The sequence below is a fragment of the Macrobrachium rosenbergii genome, chromosome 32 (assembly GCF_040412425.1).
Source record: "Macrobrachium rosenbergii isolate ZJJX-2024 chromosome 32, ASM4041242v1, whole genome shotgun sequence".
Taxonomy (NCBI): domain Eukaryota; kingdom Metazoa; phylum Arthropoda; class Malacostraca; order Decapoda; family Palaemonidae; genus Macrobrachium; species Macrobrachium rosenbergii.
Window position 1 is genome coordinate 13,608,206 of NC_089772.1, and position 12,231 is coordinate 13,620,436.

Consider the following 12,231-nt stretch of genomic DNA (forward strand, 5'->3'; position numbering starts at 1 on the left):
TGAGTCAGTGTCAGCTGGGGTCGACAAAAGAGTGCTTGGCCAATAAGCTCATCCCTCTAAAAGGGGAAAAAGACATGTGGTGAAAACACACAAACACACACGTATATACTTGTGTATATATATACATACATAAATACATATTTATAAGAAATATAAAGTCAATAAAAAACAACTTTTGCACACAAAGCCATATTTCTGCTGACTCTACCTCAACCTGGATTACCTATGAACCTTGTTTAAAACTCAAAAGTGAATATATATATATATATATATATATATATATATATATATATATATATATATATATATATATATATATATATATGAATATGTATATATATAAATTACCTCACACAGCCACCTATATTCAGATACATTTCCATACACACAAATCAATTGCTATTTGTGAAGTTGGAATGCTCCTTTCAAATTGCCTCGTGTCATGATGATCGATGCCGTGTTTCTCACCCATCCTCTTACATTTCTTTAAGGCACCATTTTACTTTATAACAGGACGCCCAGTGGAAGGAAGCACTGGCCTTGCAATCGAAACCCGCGTGGTTGGCAAATGCTCCTCCGAGAGGCGGTGAAGGAAAGTGATAAGTAAAGATCATATCCACTAAAAATGACCTCCCGAAAAACAACAAACGCCATGGGCTGCAATGGCTGCCCCCCCCTCCCCTCCCCCCCACACAATGCCCCACCCCGAGACCCCTTCCCTCTCTGCTCCGATATAGAAAGGAAAAGGCAAGAGCTGGGTAAAAGTAAGGTGGTAGCAGCGCCCACTGCAAATCCCGAGCTATATAAGAGGTGAGGGGTGGCTTCCATGGCACAGTCACTCCACGATGAAGGTTCAGGTAAGCCCTAGTGTATACACACACACACAGCAAGAAGAAGAAGAAGAAGAAGAAGAAGAGAACATCTCATAGAAAAAGAAGAACAGTTCGTCGTCGATTTCATTGTCGACGTTATGGCAGAAAAAGGAAGAATGAGAGAATGCGAGAAGGGAGAGAGAAAGTGAGAGTATAAGAGAAGCGAGTGATAATCGAGTGGGGTTATGGGCACGCGCCAGGTCACGCTACTTCAGGCTACATTCGCACGCTTGTTTATCGAGATATTATGCAGAATACCGGGAACTCATCTCGGGTCATCAAAGTGCTTTAAGCGTCTGATGCATTTCATGGTCAACGCAGCTCTAAAAAATCTTTGGAGACCGAACGAATATTATTTCCTTGTCTCAATGCTCAATTAACGTAAAAATTTTCCTTACAGTAGTTCAATAATTTGACTTTCTTCACGACTGGGTGTTTCAAACCTATATCTACCCTATGTCATCGTCCTCGACGGCGAAGTGCGTTGATTTTTATAGTGAATTATCAAACTTATGCTATAACTTCTGGACTGTGGACGTACTAATTTACTATGTATTATTACTTTAATAACTACTAATTCTTTCCATCCTTTGGACACTGTCTTTTAATATATGTTCACTTTAAAACAAAGCCGGTATACCTGTGAGACCTCTCAATTTTATCATTTAATTTTTTATCTTTTTTCAAATTCCACAACGAAAAGCTGCTTCTGGAGTGACGCCATCTTTCATTCGTGTTTGTGACTGGAGGTCGCCTATGGCTGACGTGACTGCCAATTTACAAACTTGCAGGTGCGCTGTGATCAGCTGACAGTGGTAACAGCCGTTGATGGAATTGTTTTACTGAATGACAGATTGATTTCCTTGACACGCGACGCAGCTGCTTATTACTTTTTTGATATAGTATTCGCCCTGTACATAACACTTTGCACCTGACTGTAAAAATTTAAAAAGTAAAAATTAAGGGCTACAGTTGCACATTCTTTAGAGAAGATTGCACGAAAGATGAGAGTTGAGACCTCTTACGAGGATAAGCATATTTTGAGACGCAGGGAGCACGCGGGACCCTCAACTAGCCGTTATCACAATCGACGCGAATCTAATATTTGTAACTTTTCGGCCCTAAACTTTCATTGAATTGTCGTGCCTCTATAACTTCCATTTTGATAGGCTATTTGTTCATTTGTGTGTTGTTTTATATTATTTTATTTTATCTCGTTTTAATTTCTCTAATGTTTTTAAGAAGTCTAGTGAATATTTCTTATCCGTGGAAACCGATCCAATTTTGTTTTATATTATTTTATTCTTTATTTTATCTTGTTTTAATTTCTCTGTTTTTAAAGAAGTCTAGTGAACATTTCTCATCCGTGGAACCGATCCAATTTCGTTTTATATTATTTTATTCCATTTATTTTATCTTGCTTTATGCAATTTTGTTTTACATTATTTTATTCCATTTATTTCATCTTGTTTGAATTTAATATTTTTACATCATTTTATTCTTTATTTTGTTTTAATTAATCAAATGTTTTTGAGAAGTCTAGCGAGTATTCCTTATCCGCGGAAGTCGACCCTGCTTTCATTCCCGAGGCGACATTGTTCTCGGCGGAACAACTGAAATCATATCATGTTTACAATCAGCAATTCCTTCCTCGTCGTCGCATTGTTGCGCAAAGGTTGCTGCCGCCGCCGCCGCCTTTATCGCCTTTGTGAAGGACTGATGATACAAGAACGGCAGAGGAATCAGTGGGCGCTAATTACCTTCAGCCCGATTCCTCCTTCGGTTGAGGACAATGGAGGTGAGTCGCCTTTTGTCTGTGCGTCAGTGACTCATATATACGCGCGGGGCTCCAGAAGCCGTTCGGTGAAAACTGATACTTGCATCGCCACCTCGATGAGGAGAGAAGCCTGTTTTGTGGAGTGGGGTGGGGGGTCTTTTTTTCTTGGTGCCGAACAATATGATGTTATCTACGTTAATTAAGCCATTGTGTGTTAAAATTTGCCGTAATTAGCCCGTCGTCGCAAGTCTCAGGCCGATTTGCGATTTGTCATTTTTTTTCTTTAGAGAGTTAGTGATTCCTCGGTTCGTTATAACGTTTGTCGTGAAGCCAGAGCGAATTTTGTCGTATGATCAATTATACTGATAATTATGTAATCGTAATAATTTACATTAATTGTACTAATAATTTAAATTATGTTTTAATATCATTATCACATCAAGAACGAAAATATCTCACACCAAACTACGAGACTGATACCGGAAATCATTCTTACAGTAACGATATCAGACGCAGTGTATAATCTGATGTATCAGTGACTCGGTCACCTTTTACTTTTCCTTTCCAAGTAAAAGGCGTGCTTGTTATTCAATCCTTTTACACCTGGTGCACCTCTCACTCTGACTTGCGCAATCCTGGGCGGTTGGGAGATTCCTAAGGACCTCGAGAGTAAAACGATCATTCATGATACAAGATTCATCTAACTGAACGGGAGAATAATCTGAATTGAATACAGAATTCTCAAAACGGAAATTGACAGTAAAATGTCTGAAAGGTGTAACGGGAGGAAGACCTCAAAGCAGTTGCACCGTGAATCAACTGTTAGGAGTGGGTGGATAGCAAGATGGAAGAGAGAGAATATGAAAGGAGGTACAGTAAAAGGAACGGAAGGGGTTGCAGCTAGGGGCCTAAGGAAGGCACGCTGCAAAGAATCTTAAGTAATGCCCTACGGGGGAGAATAATAATTTCGAAAGGAGTCGAAATATTTTTTCGTGATACTCTCTCTCCCACTTTCGTGGTTTCTTCTTTTCGTTCCAGATTTCCTTCGAAGGAAACTTGGCGAAATTCTTTTAAAAAAGGTTATTCGCCCTGTGTGCTTTCCGCTTGATTTTCTCTTTTTCCAGCACGAACGTTATTACATTTCTTCTTCAATCTCTTCCCTTCCGCCTTTTGTGTGTCGTTCCAGAGGCATTTTTGCTTTTGCGAAATCATTCGGAAATTCAACTGGTGCTTTCGATGGCTGACGTCTTTTGGGTGAATCGCGGTATTCTGCGAGCAACTCGGTACTTACGTGTAATGAAACATTTCGACGTGATTTGTATTTTTTCTTAAATCTTTATCTTTTTTTTTTCGACGAAGAAAAAGGGAAGCAGCTTGAACAGAACAGAAAAATACTTTCACGGAACTTAGAAAATTACTTTTGATAGTCATTTTGTGCGTTGAGTTTGCCGTGAGCTGAACGACGTTCTAAGTTTGGATGAAAACTGATTGATAGACAAATTAATATGAATGGTGAAGTGACTCACTGAGAAATGCACTGATGTTTTCGCCATCGTTAAATGTCACTGCAGTATGTAAAATGAATCCCCTACTTAAAATGAAAAGTAATCGCCATCAGTATCAATAATAATCTCAAGTAATCGCTATTAGTATTAATAATAATCTCAAGTAATCGCCATTAGTATGAACAACAATCTTAAGTAATCGCCATTAGTATCAGTAATAATCTCATGTAATCGCCATCAGCATCAATAATAATCTCAAGTAATCGCCATTAGTATGAACAACAGTATCAAGTAATCGCCATTAGTATCAGTAATAACCTCAAGTAATCGCCATTAGTATCAGTAATAATCTCAAGTAATCGCCATCACATCAATAATAATCTCAAGTAATCGCCATCATATCAATAATAATCTCAAGCAATCGCCACTAGTATCAATACTAATCTCAGGGCAGAACCCAAACTTCAATAATGAATGCCTAACAAAAGCAGTACAAGATTAGTCTGTATGACACCGATTAACGCAAGGCCTCCGCAGCTTTTTACGAGTGAGAGCAGAAAAATTGGCAACAGCAACAGCAACAGCACTGCTGCAAAGAACAACAAAACGGAGGGGGGGCGGGGGGGGGGTCACACGTCCATAAGGATCCCCGTCCGTGGACCGCTGCAAAAAAAAAAATGTAACAGATAATCCCCCTGCGAGCTCTCGGGCTTGAAACTGCTTTTTCTTCTTTTCTTGCTTATTTTCCTGTTCTCTCTCTCTCTCTCTCTCTTTTTTCTTTAACGGCCCAGTTGTGGCAGCTTCTTTAAGCTGGACTTTCACTTGCGCATGTTCCTCCTAATTTTTTTTTTCTTCTTCTTCTTCTTGTTTAGATTCTGATTCTTCTCCAGCCTCCGTCGCTTACACTGTTAGGGACGGAAATGTCATCGTATCAAAGGCAAGCTGTGAGTGTCCTCCTGCCTGTATTTTCTGAATATTCATCAAATATGAATTTCACATTTTAAAAGAAAGCTTCGCCGGTTTGGGTTCATGTTCCTGCTGATCCTGAGTAGATTCCATAACGCTATCGAGTTTCTATCGCTTACTTCTTGCTGACCAAAACACCCACTCTCTCTCTCTCTCTCTCTCTCTCTGAAAACTAACTGTCTGTGGCAATCGTGATTTGGAAGCCTTTTCCGGATTTTTCTGCCTCGCAAAGACATTTGCATATCAAACTGACCCATCTGCCAATGGTAAGTATTACGTGAGAACTAAATATGGTCAGTACTTTCAGACTGTCAGGGAAATGTCATCGGGGCAAACTGCAGAACTTCCTCATGAACTGGCACCGTTGCGCTTGTTCCGATAGGGCGTTAGAACTCTTAAAGCAATTTACTGGCCATTCACGAAACAATACCTGTCGGTGAGTCTTAAATTCCAACCCGTTTTGGCCATTTATTTGAGCTGATGTGCCTCGTGTTATGGGAGACCATACCGCTCTCCTTCCAGTTCACAGACTATCTTGTACAGTCACACAGACTATCTTGTACAGTCAGTCGAGCTCTCCTTCCAGTTCACAGACTATCTTGTACAGTCAGTCGACAATCATCTAATGGAATGCAGTTATTTAATGTTTGAAAACTCGACAAATGATCCTTAACTGACTAAAAGATAATACCTGCCATTTTAATGCAGGCACCATTTAAACTTTTAACATTTCTTGAGAACACACCGTATTTTCTTTCCGAGAAGAACTGGACACCCGCACGAAATCGAATGTCATAACCTCCCAGGCTGGGCCGTGTGTGCCTAACGTTCAATACAAGAGAAAGTTGAAGTTGCCTACATTCATCAACGGGCAATGCTCAACCTCCTCCCCCCATAAACCCCCTTTGGGCCAAAACCACTTTTTGTCCCCCTTCTGTTAGGATGGAACCTGAGCATCTGTTCATAGAATCTCCTCAGTCAATGAGATGTTAGACGGCTGAGCCGTCACGCAGGTTACTGGGAAGCGGTGTAACCTAAGGTCGTTATACACAAACAGTTTAAGAACAACCTTTGGATATGCAATCGCCTTTGGTGTGTGTGTGTGTGTGTGTGTGTGTGTGTGTGTGTTTTACCTGCCTGTCATACATACGTAAATTCTGTTTCATTAAATATTTCTTCCCTTTTCTCAGCATTAGTCTAAACCGAGGTTGCATATTGACACAGGATACAGCGCATTCATATTATTTTCTGTCCATCTGGGAAGGGTCCAAGTGCAACTGTTGAAACAGTCACTGGGAATCAATACTTTCCAGTCACGAACGAAAGACATGGAACCATGATTCTTCACAAAATTAATATGAAGGCACTATTTAATACTCATATCCTGCAGATTAATCCTCGAATCGGATCCATCCGAAATGTTTAATTATATTTCAACTCTCGTGAGGAAGGTCAGTTCTCGAGTAATACACTTTTGTTTTTTTCTTACTTCTCCCCCAGGTAGCGCTGCTGATAGCTTTCCTTGGTGTTCAGACCTTGGCCGTCCCCGGAGGAAAGGGCGGCGGCGGAAAGGGTAAGGGCTACGGAGGCGGCTACGAAGACTACAGTTACATCGCCCACAAGCAAGTCATCGAGTACAAGCCCGTGACCATCCAACAGCCCGTGGTCGTTCACAAGCCCATCAGAATCATTCAGGCTCCACCTCCAGAGCTCGTCCACAAGCCAGTCGTCCATCACGTGCCCGAATGGAGACTAGTGACCGTTCCCAAAGTGACGTACCAGCCAGTGTACGTGCAGCGCGTGCCCCACTACGGAGGTGGAGGCAAGGGTAAGGGTAAGGGTAAGGGCAAGGGCGGCTGGTAAGCAGCGCTACCCACGAAAATGTCTTACCATTAACGAAGGGAACAAGACAACGTTGTGCCTTGTGACCCACTGCGCGTCTGTCTCTCTCTCTCTCTCTCTCTCTCTCTGCGATCACATGAAAGCAACTCAGCTTTTTGCCCCACTTTTTTTGTATAAAAAAAAACCCATCCACCACTGCAACCATCAAACTTTTCCATTTAGTGATCTAGTCCATCTCTTGGCTTACCCCAAAACCACCTGTCGACTTCAATGAATGTTTTTTCTTCTTCTTCTTCTTCTTCTTTTCATGAAGCTCAGTTTCTCACGGTGGACTTCTGTTTTGAGTCACCTATCTTGGTCTAGATTAACCGACCGATTGTGTTCATTCGTCTCGCTCTATACCTGTCGTTCCTTCCCTCTCTCCGGAGAAATGGTTACCACTGACGCGCAGGGGAAATATGTGCGTGAAATGTTATGTTGCTCTCTTGTACTTTTACGACTCTCCTTCATTTCCCAACCTCACCGAAACATGGTCTGCCCGTGTTTTTGTTTCAGTTCAACAGTTTTTACCTCCAGTTATCAATGTATCTTGTTATCCCTTTCTTATTCCAGTTGCTTATATACTGTGTATATAGAACTTACCTCAGACATTGTTTATCCTGTTTTTAACAATAAACCATAAACTTATGCCGTGTTGTCGTTCTTCCTTCATCACTGAGACGAGATAAACGGTTCCCTAGATCATTTTCATACACAGACTAGGGCATTGGTAGGGTCTGAATGCAGAACTGGACTGAACATAGAATTTAGGCCAAAGGCCAAGCACTGGGACCTATGAGGTCATTCAGCGCTAAAACGGAAATTGGAAGTAAAAGGCCTGAAAGGTGTAAGAAAAAATCGCTGCTGCACTGTGAATCAATTGTTAGGAGAGGGTGGAAAGCAAGATGGAAGAAAGAGAATATGAAAGGAGGTACAGTAAAAGAAACGAAAGGGGTTGCAGCTAGGGGCCGAAGGCACGGTGCGAAGAACCTTAAGTAATGCCTACAGTGCACCGCAAGGGGTGCACTGACAGCACTACCCCACTAGGGGGGCAGACATTGGTTTAATTTAGATCTTACTTCGAAAATATTATAAACTGATTAGAGTTGGGAGTAACACACACAAATGCAAAAAAGAGGTATCAAGGACTTAGAATACTATTCCAGAAAATCTTGTTAAAAAAAAAAAAAAGTAAAAAATGCCCTGAAGTTTCTTCGGCGCAATCGAGTTTTCTGTACAGCGTATAATCAAGGCCACCGACAACAGATATAACTTTCGGTGGTCTCGGTATGATGCTGTATGAGCCGCGTCCCATGGATCTTTAACCACGGCCCGGTGGTGGCCTGTCATATATGTTGTGAGTATCTGGTTCTCTTTCCTTTGGTTTTAGTATTTTCATCTCTCAAGTGCTGTTCTCTACCTAATGTAGAAGTGAACCCAAACGAAAATTGGCAACTTTAAGATTTTGAGCACCCAACGAATGACGTACCCAGTGGGTCCTAGATATACCCTTCCTTTCTCTCTTCCTTTTGCAAGCTAGAACATGGGATGAGTCGTTCCCAAATTAAAGGCAGTATTATCACACTTCATCCCTCATACTTGCTATAATATATATATATATATATACACACACACACATACATACTAGCTGACCAACCTGGCGTTGCCCGGGAATACTCTGAATGAAAGTCAATCGTTTACCTTAGAAAGGAAGTAACATGTGGTGTGGTTTTGATTAACATGTCCCTTCTAAACCGAAACAACCCCAACTTAACTGATTAAACCTAAGCACACCCCCACTAAACCTGAACACATTGTCCATTAAACCTAAACACCCCTCCCACCAAACACAAACACACCCCCACTAAACGTAAACACGCACCACCAACTAAATCTAAATGCACCACCAACTAAATCTAAATGCACCCCCACTAAACCTAAGCACATCCTCACTAAACTTAAACACCGCCCTGAATTGAAACACACCCCCATTAAACCTAAACACACCCCGACTAAACCAAAACACACCCACACTAAACCCAAACACATCCACCACTAAACCTAAACACCACTCCCACCAAACCTACTTCTACAATTTGTACAATTTTGAAGCAGTAGGAGTCGATAACGGCTATAATGCCAGCCAAGGGCGTTAAGATTATTTCAAAGCTCCGGACTGGGTTGTTGTTGTTGGTGTGACTGAATGAGAAGCAGCTCGCAAGAGAAGCCGTGACCGAGAGCATCACCAGTGAGAAGACATGAGACGCCTACAGGGATTTGGTGTGGAAGATGCCAGGAACATCGACAGATGAGGCACTGGAAGAGCCATTCAAAGCCAGTCGGGGCTGGTCTGATAATTTTAAAAAGAGGACTGGCATTCACTCCGTCATCAGGCATGGTGAGGCAGCAAGCTCTGATGGGAAGGCGGCTGAGGAGCTCGTTAAAAGTTTTGCTGAACTGGTAGAGGCCGAAGGATATGTCGCCCACCAAGTCTTCAACAGTGACGAGACAGGGCTCTTCTGGAAAAAGAAGCTGAGGAGGACCTATAAAACAGCAATGCAAGGTTAAGCCACTAAGTATTCATATGTCACTTAGAAAACCCCAGAGCCTTTAAGTCTCATAAGATAACCAAAGAAAATCTGCATGTTATGTGGAGGGCAAGCCCAAAGGAGTGGGTCACCAGGGATATCTTCATCCAAGTGGGTAAACCTGGCCATTGGTCCTACCATCAAGAAGTGCCTCTACAAAAATAAAGCCCTACTCGTACTCGACAATGCTCCCGCACACCCACCAACCCCTACAGATGACATCGACAAAGAATTTAAGTTTACCAAGGTCCACTTCCTTCCCTATCCTGCAGCCCATGGACCTGCACATGATTTCAAATTTTAAAAAGGTCTTCACCAAATTCCTCTTCAAGTGCTGCTTTGAGGTTATGGAGGGCATCAGCCTCACCCTTTGAGAGTTCTGGAAGGGTCACTACAATCTCGTAACCTGCCACAGACTTATCGACATGGCCTGGTAGGGTGTTACAAGGAGGACCTTAATCTATGAATGGAAGAATCTGTGGCCTAAAGTTCTGTCCGAACAGGACTTTGAGCAGTTCGAACCTGAAGAGCTACTGGTGGAGAATATTGTGCCCCTCGGAAAGTCCATGGGCCTGGAAGTGGATGAAGAAGACATTGACAACCTCGTCAAGGAGCACGAAGAACTGATAACGGAGGAATTAAAGGAGCTACAGCGGGAGGAGGAGGAGGAGGAGGAGGAGGAGGAGGAGGAGGAGGAGGAGGAGGAGGAGGAGGAGGAGGAGGAGGAGGAGGAGGAGGAGGTGATTGCTACAAGTGAGAATAAGGAAATGTTGGCAATGTGGGAGAAAATTAGTGTTTATTGAAAAGAAGCACCCTGAAAAAGTTGTAACAGGTTGTGCGTTGGAGCTGTTTAACGACACTTGCCTAGCTCATTTTCGAACAATTTTGAAAGAAAGGAAGAAATAAACCTCCTTGGACAGGATTTTAGTGAAACGCCCTGCATGTGAAAGTAAGGAAAGTGTGGCAAAAAAGGCAGAAGTTAGTGAAGAAGATTAAGTGAAGTGAAAAAAAAATTTTTTTTAAATATAAAATATAAAAAATTTACTAAAAAGTAGCTATTAAGTTTACCATAAAGTATAGCATAATGTGTAAGTTAAATTTAGCAATGTAGCATTAAGTGTGTAGCAAGTAAGTTGATTAGCAATAGAGCACGACAAGAAAAACCACCTCCAGTCTCCTGCCTCCCACCACAACCTCCAATCTCCTGCCTCCCACCACAACCTCCAATCTCCTGCCTCCCACCACCACCTCCATACCCACTGAGACACTCACAAACCCTAAGTTAGGTGAGTGCCCGGGGTGACAAAGCCCCCAGGTTAGGTAAGGGCCTGAACCTCTTAAGTTAGGTTAGGTTGGGGGATCCACGTGAGGCAAAGCCCCCTTTGATAGGGAAGAACCAGTCGCCCTAGGTTAGGATAAAGCCACCCTTGTATTTCACTAGTTCTAATGTTTCACCCTCCCGAAAGCCCCGCTCTCCCACAAGGAGTCTCCCAAAGTGGAGGATATATGAGAGTCAGTCCAGTCCCCCCAAAACTACTCATTTGCCAACAACATGAACTTCGACAACATTCAAAGCACACACTCAAACATGGGAAAATCATATTTCAACGCCAGAATGCAATGATGGTTACAAGTCAAAATTCACCCTGAGGTATTAAAAGCTTATTACAAATACTGGTTAATATAGAAAGGTCATTTCAAATGCCAATACTGATTTACCCAATGAGCTGCACCATACTTAATATAAGCAAAAAACTAAGGAGAGCTTACCATTCTTCATTTGCACAGATAAAACATGAAAATATATTCCAAATCGTAGTAAAATAACAAATATATGAACAGAAATTGAAACTACTTGTCGAGCGTGTATACACACACACACACACACACACACACACACACACACACACACACACACACACACACACACACACACACACACATATATATATATATATATATATATATATATATATATATATATATATATATATATATACCAGCATGTGAGGGTTTGGAGATATACCATAATGATTTATTACTGAAAGGTTTTGTTTACTAATAAAACGTGCTACCATATAACCCATAGCTCAAGGAATGGGTAAAACTTTAGAACAACTCCGCACAGCTTATTACCTTGGAAATTGAGTTTTCCTACATTTTTTGTGTTGCTGATGAAGGAGGTGGTGTTGTTTATTGGCGGTCAATTATTATTAACCTCATAGCCTATCTCTATCGGGGACCATTTGGAAACGGGGGGGGAGGGGGTTTGGGTGGGGTAAAATACAGGGAAAGAGAACAGACATGTTATTGTTATGATGAGATTGGCTAAGGAAACCTATTATAAAAGTTAAGAAAAAGTATACCTTAGTTTTACCAGACCACTGAGCCGATTGAAAAGGAACTATACTAACCTAACCTAACCTAGTAGGCCGCATTACTTAGCCAGGGGGGCGGAGCGCCCCACACCCTAGGTGAAGGAAACTCCATTTTTTTACCAGACACTCCCCCATAACACTGCACATGTGTGATAGCATTCCAGGATGGCCAGTATACAACAACATATCAGTTCTGAAAGTTAATTACAGGTTAATTGCAGGCGACCGCCAAAAAATAATGGTAAATTCATGATAAGCAACCAA

At 41.8% G+C, this 12,231-nt stretch overlaps 2 long non-coding RNA genes across 2 annotated transcripts in view; one reads left to right on the plus strand and one right to left on the minus strand.

The window, feature by feature from the left end:
* LOC136855726 (uncharacterized) overlaps nt 1-12,231 on the minus strand; it is a 127,375-nt gene that overhangs the window by 113,371 nt on the left and 1,773 nt on the right. The gene's annotated exons all lie outside the window — the stretch shown is intronic.
* On the plus strand, nt 771-7,649 carry LOC136855724 (uncharacterized). Its single transcript, XR_010858111.1, has 2 exons — nt 771-857; nt 6,621-7,649. It is a non-coding gene; the product is annotated as an uncharacterized lncRNA (long non-coding RNA).